The 16,024-nt window shown below is 38.4% G+C and overlaps 1 pseudogene; it reads left to right on the forward strand.

The window, feature by feature from the left end:
• LOC115301210 lies at positions 1 to 4,831 on the forward strand (annotated as a pseudogene).
• Positions 4,832 to 16,024: the final 11,193 nt, after the last annotated feature.

Genomic DNA, 16,024 nt, shown 5'->3' on the forward strand with positions numbered 1-16,024 from the left:
ATGAAGGTAAACATTCTCTTCCCTAAGAATCCTCCTCCCCTAGAAGTCTACTTGGCTTCTCCTTCATAACCATCAAATATACTCTCAAAAAAAGTTGTAAAGAAGCTTCCCTGATTATCCTTTAAAATAAACAATTCCTTGCTCCCCACCCCAACCATGTACACCTTGTAATGAATACAGTGCTATTGGCTGATTACTGCCATTAGCCCTCTCTGGGATTTGCCCTGGTCAGAAGAAAGGCATCTCACAATGTCACACTCCCTTCCCAGGGGACAGCTTGCAACCACTCTTTGGTTATTGCAAGAGCATAAAGACCTGGGGCTCCTTTGACACAACTCAACACTATTCTGAAGGCCCTTCGCAGCTTCCCAGCTCCCCAGGGGGTTAGCAGAGGCCTGGTTGTGTCTACTTTGTAGCCTAAATTCTCCCTCCAACCAACCCTGCCTCCTACCATTCTCTGAAAAGTGTTGATACTTTCAGTAAACTTTCTGCATTTAATCTCCATCCCAGATTCTGCTTTCTGGATGACCTCCCTTGTTCCACATTATTTTTCTTCATAGCACTTCTTACACTTCCTGCTCTATCCCATATTCATTACTGATCTATTAGATATTCATTTTCTACTGTATTATGGACCACCCCACACCTTCCCCCTCAATAAATTGTAAGCTCCATCTTGGCAGGTGCTTTGTTTTATTTGCTGCTATGACCATAAGCCTTGGAATACTGTAAGCAATAGATTTCAGTGGTAAATATTGAATGAATGAAAATTGAAATTTGCAAAACAGTTGCTGAATATACAACCATTGCTCAAAAGAGTTCTTTAACCTCAATCTTTACTGTCTACCAGAGATCCTAAATATCTACAGTGATATACATTAATGAAGATCAGAGCAGAAATTAAGAAATGCAAAGGGTATGCCCTAGCCTAATTAGGACTTCAGCATCAAAATTTAACATTTCCAGGGGTGTCTGGGTGGCTCCGTTGCTTAAGTGTCCAGCTTTAGCTCATGTCATGATCTCACAGTTCATGAGTTTGAGACCCTCATAGGGCTCTCTGTTGACAGCTCAGAGTTGGGAACCTGCTTTGGATTCTGGGTCTCCCTCTCTCTCTGCCTCTCCCCTGCTGTGTCTCTCTCTCTCAAAAGTAAATAAGCATTAAAAAAATGTTTTTAATTCACATTTCCAGCATGACTTCTGTTATATTTCTACAACTTGGATAACTTAGGTTGTAATAGCCATCTTCATTCAGAATAATGATAGCTAGAATTTGCATAGAGTGCCATGAGTCATAAAGCACTGCACGTATTATTTTCATTTGGTTTGATACTGACAATAATCATGCAAAGGACACAGAATCGTGAGGTCAGTTTTACTAATGAGAAGATGAAACCTCTGAGAGTTTATTTATTTATTTTTAATTTTTTTATGTTTTTAATTTATTTTTGAAAGACATAAAGAGACAGCATGAGCAGGGTAGGGTCAGAGAGAGAGGGAGACACAAAATCTGAAGCAGGCTCCAGGCTCTGAGCTAGCTGTCAGCACAGAGCCCGATGTGGGGCTTGAACCCACAAACCATGAGATAATGACCTAAGTCAAAGCCGGACGCTTAACCAACTGAGCCATCCAGGCACCCCGTAATCTCTGGGAGTTTAAATAACACAGCTGGTCCCTGAGTCAAATCTGAGTCTGCTAACTCCAAAGCCACAATCCTTTCTCTCGGGACACCATCCCAAGAATTCCCCACAGAGTCACTCTACAAAGCTAAAGTTGTACGATAACACCTATCAGAACAGCAAAACATGAACTACTCAGCCACCCATTTAAAAGATATCCTGCACGCAGCTTATTTAAAGTTAGTGTTGATAGTACATTCACTGAAGCAAGATTTTGTAGAAATTCTGAGTTGTTGGTTTTGTTTCATTTTTTACATCTATATCTGTGAATTAATGCCATAGATCTTCTGGACAAAAGTTACATCCTACTTGCTAATTGTTATACCTCTAAACATTCATTTGAATTTTTTGCCTTTCTCTGGAAGAAGATATATAGAGATGACCCTTGAGCAGCATAGGTTTGAGCTGTGTGGGTCCACTTATATGTGGACTTTTTTAGAGTACATTACTGTAAATGTATGTTTTCTTCCTTATCATTTTCTTAACAACATTTTCTTTTCTCCAGCTTACTTTATTGTAAGAATACAGTATATAACATATATGACACAGAAAATATGTGTTAGCTGATTGTTTATGCTAAGAGTCGATAGAAAGCTATCAATAGTTAAGTTTTGGGGGAGTCAAAACTTATATGCAGATTTTCAACTGCATGGCAGGGTCACTGCCCCTAACCCTTATGTTGCTCAAGGGTCAAGTGTATTTCACCCATCAATAAAATTGACTTGTTTTTGGTTGTTAGTGACTTTCATTCTCTTTTACATATTTTGGGGATAGAAATATAAAAAAAAATACATGTTGGTGGAGCATGTGACTCTTGATCTTGGGGTTTAAGTTTGAGTCCTATGTTGGGTGTAGAGATTACTTTAAAAAATGAAATCCTTTTTAAAAATTCATATAAAGAAAAACAAAGAAAATTACACATAGCATCTCCACAAAGAGAACATCTTATCACATTAATATTTTTGTGTATATCCTTCTAATACTATGCATATATATGATGCTATATGATATACATATCATATAATATTATTTTTCCTAATTTTTTTTCTGATGATACAGAAATGTTGTCTTCTCATTTGAACATCTAGAAATCAATTAGGATTTAAAAAGCATTTTAAATTTGTAGATAAGTTCTTAGCAACACTAATATACACAGTTATTCTGATTGTCCACAGCAAATAAGTTAATAATGATCTGAAACTTTCACATTAACAATAAAAGGAAAACATCTATGTAGAAAATCCAAAAGAATGGGTCAAAATATTCCTGGAACTAACAAGCAGTTATAGCAAGGATGCAGGGTACAAGTGTAATGCACAAAAGTCAATTGCCTTTCTGTATACTAACAATGAATAAGTAGAACTTGAAGTTAAAAACACAATACCATTTACATTAGCACCTAAGAAAATTAAATACTTAGGTGGAATTCTAACAAAATGAGTATAAGATTTGTATAAGAAAAACTATAAAACTCTGATGAATGAAATATAAGAACTAAATAAATGGAGAGATATGCCACATTTATGAATAAGAAGACAGTATATTGTCAAGATGACAGTTCTTTCCAAATTGATCTAAAGATTCAACATAGTCCTAATAAAAGTTTCAGCAAGATATTTTGTGGATACTGACAAACTGATTCTAAAGTTTTTACAGAGAGGCAAAAATCCCGAATAGCTGACACAATATTGAAGAAGAAAAGGTTGGAGGACCGACAACAGCAGATTTCAGGATTTACTATAAAACTATAGTAGCCAATCCAGAGTAATATTGGTGAAAGAATAGACACAGAGGTCAGTGGTGCAGAATAGGTGGCCTAAAAGAAGACCTACATAACTAGAGTAAATTGATCTTTGTCAAAAGAGCAAAGGGAGTATGATGGAAAAAAGACAGTCTTTTCAACAAATGGTGCTCAAACAACTGGACACGCGCAAAACAAAATCTGGACATAGAACTTAAACCTTTCACAAAAATTAAATAAATCATAGATATAAATGTAAAATGCAAATCAATAAAATTCTTAGAAAACTTAAATGAGCCCTGGTATGGTGATGACTTCGTAGATACACCACCACAGGCATAAACCATGAAAAAATTATTGATAAACTGGGCTTCACTAAAACTAAAAACTTCTGCTCTGGGGTATCTGTTCAGGGGCGCCATCAGGAGCTGCCATATCAGAGACCAGAAGCTGTTGCCACCAGGGCCCTGGTGTCAGCAATCAACACTGTAGCCACCTCCTGCTAGGACAGGATTCACGATGCCCAGATGGATTACTATAGCACCTACCTGGCAACCTGCTCATCAGACAGGTCCAACAGAATCTTCCATGTGCTCAATGGAGGGCAGATCCTCATCACTGACCTCAGGGGTCATGAGGACCCTGTATGGCAAGTGGCCTGGGGCCTCTTTCTATATGGCAACATCCTGACATCCTGCTCCTTTGACTGAAAAATTCTTATCGGGAAAGAGGAGAATGGCATCTAGGAGAAGACAGATGACCACCCAGGATATGACTCCTCAGTAAATTCTGTGTTGGGCCCCCCATGACTACAGCCTATGGGAGCTCAGGTAGGACCATCTCCCTGCTGATGTACACCAGAGAGGGCCAGTGGGAAGTAAAGAAGGTCAAAAACACTCACATTATTGGCTGCAATGCAGTCAGTTGAGCCCCTCCTTTTGAACCTGGAAGGCTCATAGTCTAGCTATTGGTGCAGAAGCCCAACTACATTAAGAAGTTTGCAGCAGGTGACTGTCACAACCTCATCAAACTGTGGAGGGAGGAGGAAGCCAGCCAACAGAAGAAGAAACAGAAGCTAGAAGTGCACAGTAACTGAGCTTGAGGTGTGGCCTGGTCCTCTCCATTTGTCTGCCTACCAGCACCAGCACCAGCTGTTCCCAGGATGGTCATATGTTCATTTGGACTGTGACAATGCCTCAGGCAATATGTGGTCTCTCAAACTGCTGCATAAGTTCAATGACATGTGGCGTGTGAACTGGTCCATCACAGCCAACATCCTGGCTGTCTGGACAGAGATAATAAGGAGACCCTGTGGAAGGAGTCCATCAATGGGCAGTGGATGTGCATCAGTGATGTCAACAAGGGCCAGGATTCTGTGTCTGTGTCTGTCACAGAAGACCAGCAGAACAAGTAGTGATGAAACAGGTGAGGCCCATCTCCCTACTGCTAACTCCAAGACTGCTTCTTGGAAGCAGCTCAAAGGAATAGCTCGAACAAGATTACTTTCCCAGAAGTAGCTACAAATTCAACCAGATTGATTATCTGCCTTAACATAATTTGAAATGGTTTGTAATTTACTGTCCTGCAGAAAGCATTCATGTTAGGAGGAAAATGCTACAGTGATCTTCAAATCTATTATTTTAAAATATTTTTGGTCATTTTATGCACCTTTTAGGTTCAGGAATTGCCTGGGAGGGGGGCGGTTTTTCCCAAAATAGTTAAATCAACTCATATTGCATATTAAAAAAAATCTTCTCTGACAAAGACAAAGTTGAAAGACTGAGAAGACACATCACAGACTGGGAGAAAATATTTGCAAAAGATTCATATGATAAAGGACTGTTATCCAGAATGTACAAAGAGCCCTTAAAGCTCAACAATAAGAAAGCAAACAACCCAACTAAAAAAATGGGCCAGAGACCTTACCAGATACTTCATCAGAGAAGATGTACACATGGTAAATAAGCACATGAAAACATTCTCCACATCATATGTCATCAGGGAAATGCTAATTAAAGCAACAATGACATACCATTAGACATCTATTAGAATGACCAAAACCCAGAGTACTGACAACACCACATGCTGGCAAGGCTGTAGAGCAATAGAAACTCTCATTCATTGCTGGTAGAAATGCAAAACAGCTACAACTATTTTAGAAGAGAGTTTGGCAGTTTCTTATAAAACTCTAAACATACATATATTCTTACCATATGATCCAGTAATCACACCGCTTGGTATTTACCCAAAAGTGTTGAAAACTCATATCCACACAAAGAAACCTATAGGCGGATGTTTATAGCAACCTTATTTATAATTGCCAGTACTTAGAAGCAACCAAGATGTCTTTCACTAGGTGAATGGATAAAAAAACTGTGGTATATCCAGACAAGAGAGTATTATTTGGCACTAAAAACAAATGCACTATCTAGCAATGAAGACACATAGAGGAAACTTAAATGCATATTACAAAGTCAGAGAGTCAATCTGAAAAGTCTACATACTGTATGATTCCAACTACCTGACATTCTACAAAAAGCAAAAATATGGAGGCAATAAAAAGATGAGTGGTTACCAGGGTTGAGTGAGGAGAGATGAACAAATAGGTGCAGCACAGAGGTTTTCTAGGGTGTAAAAAATACTCTGTATGATACAATATAATGATGGCAACATGTAACTAGACATTTGCCCAAACCCATGGAATGTCCAACACCAAGAGTAAGCCCTGATGTAAACCCTGGACTTCGGTTGATTTTGATACATCATGTAGATTCATCAATTGTAACAAAGGTACCACTCTGTTTAGAAGATGTTGATAAAGGACAAGGATATGCATTGTGGCGGCAGAAGAAATCTCTATACTTTCCTTTTAATTATTCTGTGAACTTAAAAGTGCTTTAAAAAATCTTAAGTCTAAATAAACAAATCGAAAGAAAAATATGCCTTTAGTTTGTTGTTGGTTTTTTGCGTACCTTATTTCTGTCAACCAGCATACCAGCAAGCATACAAGACACTATCCAAGCATCTGTACCTTGTGTTGGCCTGTCTCTGTCTGCTTAGGCTCCCATAACAAAATGTCACAGACTGTGTGATTTAAACAACAGAAATTTATTTTTTCACAGTTTTGAAGCCTGGAAAGTTCAAGATCAACTTCCAACAGGGCTCAGCTTCTGGGGAGAGCTCACTTCCTGGCTTATAGATAATTGCCTTCATTCTGTGTCCCCATACGGTGAAAACAGAGAGCAAGCTCTCTGGTATCCCTTTTTATAAGGACACTAATCCTATCAGATCAGGGTCCCACCCTTATGACCTCATTTGGCCTTAATTACTTCCATAAACACCCTATTTGTAAATATAGTCACATAGGGAGTTATAGCTTCCACATACAAATTTGGAGGTGAACACATTCAGTCCATAACATGCCCCAAGCCAAAGAATGTATGGTAAATAATATACTCTCAAGGAAAGATTTTGGGAGCAACTCAATATTATAGCATTTAGTGCCCCAGATCCCCTCTGGGCAAGGCATGCCACACTCCAAATAGTAGCCAAGGTGTCATATAAGTCCATACATTGCTACTGTCAGTAGGCCATTTTATCTCTTAAGTCTCTGTCCCTCTATGTGAAAATAAGAATAATATTTACCTTGAAAGACTAGGGTAAGAATTCAATAAAACTGTGACTATGACTACCAACTATAGCATTTACACATAAACTCAATAAATGTTAGCAGAAATAAAAGAATAATGAACTGTTTAGCTCACCTTAAGGAATCTTCAGCAACTTAGATTACCTAAGGTCCATTAAGGTATGCTCCCAGGGTTCTAACCCAGCACCAAAGAAAGATCTGGATTTACTCTACAAGCCACGAACATATATATTAAATACCTGCTTACTCTCTGCATGCCAGGTTCTATGCCAGGTTCAGGGTTTTCCACAGCATATTAGTCTAGGTAATTCACATTCTTAGGTAGAAAGGATCAGATTTAAGGTGTTTAATTAATTATTAACCTATAAGTAGACAACATCATCAGAGGGCACTGTCTACTGGTAACAGTCTTTGAGGACTCTGGAGCTAGAAGTCACTTTTTCTAAGAAGTGAGTCACTTGCTTCGATGGTTATTAAACCCGATGACAATGACCACATATCCTGAGCACATCTCAGAACTAGATCTCATTGGCTGAGTCCTCTGGCTGGCTGCACATCCCCAAGGAAGAAACCCTGTGGTAACTGTGAGGAGACTTGAAATACCCCCTTATCATACGAACAGCAGTATAACAAAAAACGGTGGCTTTCCATGGAGCACCTGCCCAGTAACAGACCCTGAGTTAGATCCACCCCTCATGTTACTTCCTTTGTGTCTCACAACTCTATGAGGCTGGTATATTCATTATTCCCTTCTACCAAAGGAGGAGGGGGAAGTGGTTTCAAAAGGGGCATGGCCAAATAAAAATATAAGGGGCTGAGTAAAGCTTCAACCCGCAATCTGTCTGACTCCAAAGTCCACGCATGAGTTCACCACAGGCTGGGTGATGAGGGGCAAGCTAAAATCAAGCAAGACTGGCAATTTAGAATTCTGAATTGCTGGAAAAGTCATTTTTCATCTCATTTTCAGTAAAGGCTTAAAGCCCATAACATACACTCCAACTTCATATCAGGACCGTGACAAGAATGACACGAAATGACTATTATAGGCCAAGTGTGAAAGAAAATGAAAATAATCGACTTTTCAGAGCTATTTATTTTCACCCAGAGATAGAAATGATATTAAATTCTTATTTATATCCAGTAAGGAATCATACATATTGTCGAGCTCTGTATCTGATTATTACCATGGCACTGAGCAATACACTCTGGTGTAAACAGAATAATTCTGAACTTGATTTAAAAAAAAAACATTTTTAAAAAACTACCTGTGAAGGGGAAATCATAATTCTCCTTTGGTCTCTTTTTGCCTGATTGGTGAGCATTTCTGCATTTTTCAAAGTCATCGAAGTAAATTCTACAAGGCTTAACTTGCTCACGACATTTGGTATATCTTTTAGTACTTCCGAAGGGACGTAGCACAAAGCATACCTCCTTTGCTGTGGTATGGGTCAAACTTGAAACACCAGGTTTGGAAAAGAAGGCAGAATTTTCTTTTGAAAACAATCCATATTTTTCTCTCAGGAATGTAAAAAAATTAGAGGTGAAAATTAATAGGGGTAAAGAAAAAAAACTTTTTTTGATCGTATGTAAACATCTAAAAGCAAATTCTCTCCTGAAATATCAGTAATACAATTAAATTAGTATGCTAGTAGCAAGCTCTTCCTCTCTAATACAGAGTCTACTTCCTGCTCATTCTCTTCCATAAAGCTCCCCCACAGCGGTAGAACATGAAAACAATTGTTTTGAAAAATAGATTACGTTAGAAGTGCTTTTCAAATATCCTTCTGCCACCAAAATTTTAAATGGATATTTACCTACCCTGGCCCCAGCCAAAGTAATGGATGTCACCATTCCCTCTTCTGGTGATTTTCACCAACTTCTACATTTTTTACTTTTTACCCAAGAAGTCATAACGCATCTGCCTGAAAGCAATATATTGAGCTATCTCAAAACACACCTTCTAAAAGATGATCCTAGGAGCGCCTGGGTGGCTCAGTCAGTTGAGCATCCAGCTTCAGCTCAGGTCATGATCTCACAGTTTGTGGGTTCAGGCCCTACATCATGCTCTGTGCTGACAGCTCAGAGCCTGGAGCCTGCTTCAGATTCTGTGTCTCCTTCTCTCTCTGACCCTCTTCTGCTCACACTGACTCTTTCAAAATTAAATAAAAAACACTTTTAAAAAATTTTTAATTAAAAAAAATAAAAGATGATCCTAAATTGATTTTTTAAGATAAAATTTATTGATTTTTTTCCCTGCTAGAATGTGTTCTCCTGGACATATCCTATGCCCATTTACTTGAATTATTGATATTTCAAGATAGGGTTTGTTTTTAGACATTTACATATAATCAAAAAGAGCATTATTCCTTTACCTTTTTCTCTCAGATGTTTGTTACATCTTTAAAACAGTTTCATCCCCAAGACTGAGTCATGGACAATTTTTAGTACACAGCAGAATTCTGTCCATCTTCATATCCTTCATTGTTTTTTAACCTTTTAAGTTTATTTATTTATTTTGAAAGAGACAGAGACAGCATGAGTAAGGAAGGGGCAGAAAGAGAGAGAGATAGGGAGAGAGAGAGAGAGAGAGAGAGAATCCAAAGCAGACTTTTCACCATCAATGCACAGCCCTATGTGGGGCTAGACCTCATGAAACTGCGAGATTGTGACCTCAGCCCGAACCAAGAGTCGGACACTTAACTGGCTGAGCTACCCAGGCTCCCCATATCTTCATATCCTTTAGATGTTGGGTTGATGCATACATAAAACTGATAGACCTGTTCACATATTTTAAGAATATATTGTATGACCTAAAAGAAACAAAGCAAAGAGAGGACATAGGAATAAACGGGGTGGAGTGGCTTTTCGGCATAGGTATAAATGCCATCTACAGGAGCAGATGTTGCAAAACCCATGTCCTTGCCTCTCCCCCATAACTTCCGCCAGTTGTGTCTAACAGCCATTTGCTACTCAGTATAACCCAACAAGGCAGCATTTATCATTAACACAAGTGTGTGCCAGGGCATATTCTTAACGCCAGCTAGAAACGGGATTCTGGGCTTAACCGTCTTTGTTCAGCATAGGTACAGACCTGAGTCTACCTACCATGTTTCATCTATTTTATTGAAACTTCAATTTTTTGAGCACCTAAATGCTGGGGAAGATTTATGTTTCTACAATCTTTAACATACCTGTTTCCCAGATTAATCGGAAACTCTGATTGGATTGCTTGTTATAAACTTAATTCTTGAAGGCTTATAGTGTCTTAAACTTTCTTTAATTAGACTTTCAAATCATAAAGAGACCCAAAGCCAATTACTTTTAAAACCTTTATAACTCCACTCATATCCATGTGCAAATAGACGCTCTATTATCCAAAAAATGACTAAATAAATGCCCGGTAGGTGTCAACCGATCTTTTGAATGGGGAAAGGAAAACTCCAGAGTGATTAGCATGAGTGACAAGCTGTCTAATTTATTTCTGCTGAGCAAAATTTATTCATTTGCCAGGAATAATAGTAACACAAAAATAAAAATGCCATGCAAGTGCCAAGTAATTTAGCATGGTAATGGAAGTACATCAGGCTGCTGGGGGTCTAGGTTTTAGTAGAACACAGATAGGAAGTTGATTGTCTCATCTAGATGATTGTGCCTTTTCTTTCTATATCTTACACTGCCATACTCTGGTCTCCTTTACTCTTTTTCCTAAGATCAGGCCAGCGAGAGAGCAGATGTTTTTATTTTTACATACATAGTCTGTCAGTGTACAGAAATGTTCTTGTCTTCTGAGACACATAAACAACATAAAATGCTGAGGTTCCTCTGTGTTTTAGAAGTACCTTAAATATTTGATTGATAAAGATTCAAACTGCTAGTCAGACTATCAAGACTCTACTATCTGCCAATATTCTAAATAGAAATTGCAAAATATGTCGTGATGGAGACAAAAAAAAAACCCCACACAGAAAAACAGAGGCCAGTTTCTAAAAGAACGGCGTTTGACTCAACCCTTTTTTATGCCTTCATTCTCTAGGACTTACAGTACTTTTGTGGGTGGGGACACCGACACAGAAATGAGCTCTTTAAGGAAAGCAGCTCTAAGGAGCACACATCCCTTAAAAAGGCAACAATAGCTTGGTGTCCAAGTGGCCCCAATTAAAAATAACTCTTATTTGCATTTTTTATTCTAACAGACCTCCTGTCCCATCCTCATACCTACCCCCACCTCATAAAAGAACAGTCCATCAAGAGGTATCATGTAGTTATAGATACTTGTTTTCTTTTAACTCTATTTAGATTTATAAAGATTTATGTAGAAGTGCTTGTGAAAATAAAATATGGAGTTTGCACAACTCCAAGTATTAGCAGCTTTGGGATAAAATTTTTCTAATTTTGAATGTCAGAAATGTGGCAACAAAACTTTGCTTGCAAGAACAGATAAGGTCCAACAGTTCACAGATCAGGTCAAGTGAGAAAAACATTAGATGATTACTGTGTCTGTGCTCCCTATCCTGAAGAAATAAAGCTGAGATCTGGGTCTTCTTTAAGTCATGAAACTAAACTGCAGAAGTCCATCTTCTCCCTTTTACCCCTCTATGGTTTACAGAAAAAGAATGCCCCCATCTGCAAGAAATCTCTAGTGTCAGGGTCTGAAACTCACAACCCTTGGTATTCTCACATGCAGGTACATCGCTTTGTCAGGTGCTCAATAGACTTCATTGCTTGCTTTACTTAGAAAGCAGTTTCAACTGATAGTAATAAGTGTATATTTTCCAGCTAACCCAGGGATCACCTCCAGCTGTGTCTAACAGCAAAAATGAGAAAAGCATTTTCTTGTATTTTACTACCGTGCTGATGGCAAATTTTACTTTTGAAGCAAGAAACTAAGTTGGAAAAGTTAGTGAGATTGTAAAGAGTATTTTTTATTTAAAAATAAAAATAGGATATGCCATGTTGAGATCAAGCAAAGTGGGCTGTATTATCCTGAATGAAGCAAACTAAATTAATATTATAAACTAGTCCAGTTAATCCCATGCTCTGGGCAAGAAATTCTATAAAGATGAAGCTAAGTATACCTTTCTCAAAATCTATTTGCTTCATAATCTAATTGTTTGGTTTTTATAGTAAATCCAAAGAATTGTTCTAATTTAATGAAAAGTCAGAGGAAGAATATTGACAGAAAAAATCACATAAAGAAGAAATACGATTAGGCCTAAACACATGGAAAAAATGTTCTACCTCCTTTTGAATCCAAACCTTTGTGAGTGGCTTGAAGAAATGTATCTCAAGTCTCACCGGACCAGTAAGTCCAGTGTTGAAACTTAAGGATGTGTCCTGAGACACATTGGCTTTGCTACATTTTGCTACAATTGCAGTCTATCCAATTGTTTGGGAAGAAAACAAATAAATAAATAAGAATTTATTTATTACGTTCTGAAACATCAATAAAATAAAATGCTCTGCAACCGTTAAAGATTATCCCAGAGTGAAAGGACACAGGTCTGAACCAAACTGACTCCATGACAGGCTTTAAGTCTCCCCTCTGAGCTTAAAGGCTTAAGTTTTGGTTTCCCAGAATCATTAGACACTAGTAGGAAAAGGGCCCATATTACTCAACAAGCAACCACCTCCAAGCACCCAATCAGAAGCGGCCAGCTAACACACTTAACATTCCTAAGGACAGGCCTGAGGATGGAAACTATAGATAGTTACCTGTTGCTTAATGCTAGAATAACCAGTTTCTCACCCCACATGGGGGTTCTTAGTCCACCCTGTAATTGGTTATTTTCAAAGAAACACTAAGTGTTGTGATTGGGTGCCGCCAAAAGCAACGAACACTCCAGACAATGTGTATGGTTAAAAATTGTTACTAAGGCTGGTTATATGATGATGATTGGATTACTGTGCCTATGTCATAATTTTCTATAACCTCCCTTTCCCAGACCCCATAAACACCCTACCCAGCCTTTGTTTGGGGCTCTCAGCACGAATCCACTGCGTTGGTGAGGTCTGGGAGCCTGAGCTTAAGCCCGAATAAGGGCCCTTTGCTTTTGCATGCATGACTCGGTCTCCCTGGTGGTCTCTGGTCTTTGGGGATATTGCGATCTGGGCATAACAAGAGAAGTATGTTTATTATAAAAGAAATATTCAAGATTAAAGTAGAGAATTTCACATAACTGTTTTACGAGTCATGTTGATCATGCTCGCTTTGATTTGGGTGCTATTTCAGGGCCCTAAATAAAGTCATATTAATTTCATCTTTGTAAAAAGAAAAATTAGTTTTTATGCTATAGAAACTTCTCCTTGTTCCTAGTAGTACCAGCCTCTCCAGAGTCTCCAGAGTAGGTGAGGTGTGGACAGAGGTAAGTGAGCCTGTGAGCTAGAGGAGCAGAATCTGCCAAAGTAAATAGAATGACAAAGACATGAGGCTTCAAATGCCCAGAGCATTTGTGTGTGTAAATTAGGTAAGATTGTGCACACATTTAATCTTACTTGCAAAATGTATGTTGTTTGTAAATCTCAAGTATGGATGAGATTGTGAGGAAGCAGATCCCTCAAGGACTACTGACAAAACACCAGAGTAGAATAGGGAAGTTACCTCAAAAACAATCTACTTATGAACCCATAATCTAGAGTTGTAGATATCTATTCTTAAGAAATAAAACCAGGGGCGCCTGGGTGGCTCAGTCGTTAAGCATTCGGCTTTGGCTCAGGTCATGATCTCACGGTTTGTGGGTGTGAGCCCCACGTTGGGCTCTGTGCTGACAGCTCAGAGCCTGGAGACTGTCTTCAGAGTCTGTGTCTCCCTCTCTCTCTGACCCTCTCTTGCTTATGCTGTGGTGCCCTCTCTCTCAAAAAAAAAACAAAAATTTAAGAAATAAAACCAAAACACTTGGATAGATATATACACTTTTAAAAAATGTACACAGTATTCTATACACACAAAAAACTTCATTTTAATCTTCTTTATTTATGTATGTATTTGCTAATTTCAAAACTTGAAAATGGTTAACAGGGAATGGATAAATAAGACTTGGTACATTTTCATAATAGAATATTATATGCAATGAAAGGAAGTAAAATAGATTTGTATCACAGATGTATCACATGTAAAATGTATCATGGAGTAGACAAAACCAGCAATGAAAAGATACATATATATATATGTATAAATTATATATATATATATAATTTATACATATGTATATATGTATAAATTATATATATATATATAATTTTCTATTTAAATAAGAAATACATAGGATTAGAGCAAAATCAGAAGCAGCTACTATGAACATCTTGGTTGGGGGGAGGTGGTGTCTCATGTAGGTATCCCTAAAGTTACAAGTAACCACGTACTGAGCAGTAGGAGTACAGTACTTGAGCACCCAGGTATTTTCAAGACATGGCCTACTTAGTATAAGACAAGAATGTTTTATTTTTTAAACTGTGGTAGGGGAGCTTGAACTCCCACCTTTTTGGCAATCTCAGTGCCTAAACCTCTGAACCGGGACCATCTGGTCTGAAAAGAGAAGTACCGTTTGCTTTTGCCTTTCTTTTCTTGTCCCCCATCTCTACCTTTCGCAGATGCTTCATCTTCTACCTCTTTTTCACACACTTGATTTCAGGTGAAACAGGAACGGGAGAATTGTGTAGAACATTGGTTGATAGGAAAGCAATTCTTTTCCTGACCCTCTTCCCATAATATCACATAGAATTCTATATATTACATATGTACAACACATATGTATTGGATGGAACTGAGTTAGGGGGAAAAAACGCCCAGTTTTCCCTTCCATGTCTTTCTTTCCTGTGCGTTTCCTTTACCCTCTCATGCCACCACATTCACAACCCTCTGGCACCAGATGTTGGAGGTTTGTCCCACTCCGAGCAATTCTCTGTGACACCAGCTGGGTATCTTATAGTTGAACTCAATGCCATACTATCTACCTTGAGATAGTGTCAGATGCCACAGGTTAAGAGCTCAGTCCCACAAGACAGCCCCCACCTACTTAAGTCGCTACTTCAGGTGCCAGTCTCGAGTAGTATGTCCCTAGGTTCCCCATGACTTCTGTTCCATTTGGCTAAAAGTCAGAAGTTCCCACAGCTCTCTCCTCAGCTTTGATTAATTTGTGAGACCAGCTCACAAATTCTGGGAAATACTTACTTACCAGCTTATTAAGCGATATGATACAAGATACAGATGAACAACCAGGTGAAGAAAAACACAGGGTGAGGTCTGGAATGGTCCTGAGTCAGAAGAGCTTCTGCCCCATGGAGCTGGGATGTGCCATCCTCCCATTGTGGATGTGTTTGCCAACCCAGAAGCTCTCTGAACCCCATGGTATTGGGGACTATGGACTTCATCACACAGGCATCCACAATTAGCTCCATTTTCTGCCCTTCTCCCTTCTCAAGAGAATGGGTGTGGGAGACTGAAAATTCCAAGCTTCTAATCATAGCTTGGACTTACTGGTGACCAGCCCTCATCCAGGAGCCATCCAGGGGTTTACCCAGAGTCACCTCATTAGAACAAGACATTCTCATCATTCAGAAAATTACAAGGGTTTCAGTTGCCCTGTGTCAGGAACAAAAGATAATCCTAGTGCTTTACAGGGTTTTAGGAGTTCTGTTACAGGAACTGTTATGTATGTATACATACACACACACACACACACACACATATGTCTTTACCCCAGTGCCTCACATCTATATGTATACACATTATATACATTACATATGTGATCAAAATACATATACATTCTATTATCTAACAATTACAAATAAACATATATATACACATTATATGTGTGAAAAAATATATATGCACATTCTATTTTCTAACAATTACAAATATATATGCACATTATATATGCGTTGAAAATATATATATTCACATTCTATTATCTAACAATAACAAGCAACAGTTTCACAAAACAACAGAGTATCAAACCATAG

Source organism: Suricata suricatta, chromosome 1 (assembly GCF_006229205.1).
Source record: "Suricata suricatta isolate VVHF042 chromosome 1, meerkat_22Aug2017_6uvM2_HiC, whole genome shotgun sequence".
Classification (NCBI taxonomy): domain Eukaryota; kingdom Metazoa; phylum Chordata; class Mammalia; order Carnivora; family Herpestidae; genus Suricata; species Suricata suricatta.